Raw genomic sequence first — 1,557 nt, 5'->3', positions numbered from 1 at the left:
TCGTCCCGCCGGGTGGCCCCCTCCGAACACCTGGCGAGCCCACGCGCGGAGCGACCCTCCTTGGCTCCAGAGACTCTTCCGCCGGGCGCCCCTCCCGCGCAGCGTGGAGCCCCGGCCGGCTCGAGGCCTCAGCTCAAGCGGGGCCTTTCCGATGGGGCGGGCGGGAGAAGGGGCGGGGCCCGTCCGCGCCCAAGCCCTGCTCCCCGCCCCCCCGCCGCAGGCACGTGGGCCCGATGAATGGAGACGAAGTGCCGGGTGTGAAGTGGGCGACTTCAGTGACTGGGACTCTCAAATCGTATATCGAAGAATCAAGCATGCCTCGAATTCACGGCTTTCATTCTATTCGGAAGGGGGCTATGTTAACTGTATTGACTGATTTCATGAACTGGTGGCTTTGCTCGTTTCTTCCCTTTGCCCGTGCCTCCTATTGGACTCTCCCCCGCAGCCCCCTCCGGGTCCTTCCTCTCTGGAGCTGGCAAGGGCTGTGGCAGCCTTCAGGTGGCACGCTTAACCTGATCCATGAAAGAGCAATCATAGAATCGGGTTTGGAGGGGACCTTGGAGGCCTTCTAGTTCAACCCCCTCCCCCCCTTTGCTTCTTCCCAGGGCTGAAAGAGGAGCTGGCCCACGGGGCTTTGTGCCTCAGGCGGGACTAGAACTCAGGATCTCCCGGTTTCTAGCCAGGAGTCACCAAGACAGCAAGCTGGCTCTCCTTCCTCGTACTGTCGGAGACAGATGGCTGTCCAACTTCTCTTGAAAACCTCCAGTGATGGAGCCCCCGCCCACTCCAGAAGGCAGGTTGTTCTGCCGCCTAACAGCTCTCACAGGCAGGAAATGCCTCCTTACTTCAAGTTTCGAGCTCTCTCTGTTAAGATTCCACCCACTGGTCCTTGTCCGTGCAGGATGAATCCACTCCTCCTCCCCCTGACTGTCCTTCAAGGATTGGGGGTCTGCTATCCGGTCTCCCCTCAGCCTTCTCTTCTTTAGGTTAAGCGTACCCCGTTCCTTTAGCCATTCTTCACGGGACTGAGCCCCCCCCCCCCTTTGTTGCTGTTCTCTGCACTCTAATTCCTCAGCATCCTTCTTGCCTTGTGGCTGCCCTGGGAAAGTCCGAAGTGAAGAGCACAACGCCGGGGAGGAGGGACCGTTGTTATTGCAGCAGTCCATCATTGGGCGCACGCTTTACAAGAAAGAGAGACTCGATGGGCTGGCCAGTTTGGGGAAGCCGGGCAGGTCCTTGTCCATCTCCCTGGAGTTATTCCCATTCTTGGGCCTTTACGGAGGGCAGCCAAGCTGGGGAAGTTCGTAGTTAAGGGGATGGAAGGTTGAGGTCATCACCAATGGCGGATGGAAGGCTGGGGATTCTCGGCTGGCTGCTATGTTGCCGGGCCCTTCTTAGGGCTGCCCTGGGGCTGGGCTTGGCAGGGGTGAGGCTTCTAGGCTTTGGTCTAGATGGGATGGCAGGGCGGCTTTGTCTGGGGCAGGGAGGGTCAGCGTGGCTCTGATGGGAGGAACCGGGTTGGTCCCGGTCACGTCCAAAAGACAGAAGGGGAAAAGG

This window comes from Python bivittatus, unplaced genomic scaffold (genome assembly GCF_059951505.1).
Source record: "Python bivittatus isolate LINGU-HERP-01145 unplaced genomic scaffold, Pbiv_v1 ctg000730_np1212, whole genome shotgun sequence".
Classification (NCBI taxonomy): Eukaryota; Metazoa; Chordata; class Lepidosauria; order Squamata; family Pythonidae; genus Python; species Python bivittatus.
Note: the sequence above shows the minus strand (reverse complement) of the source record.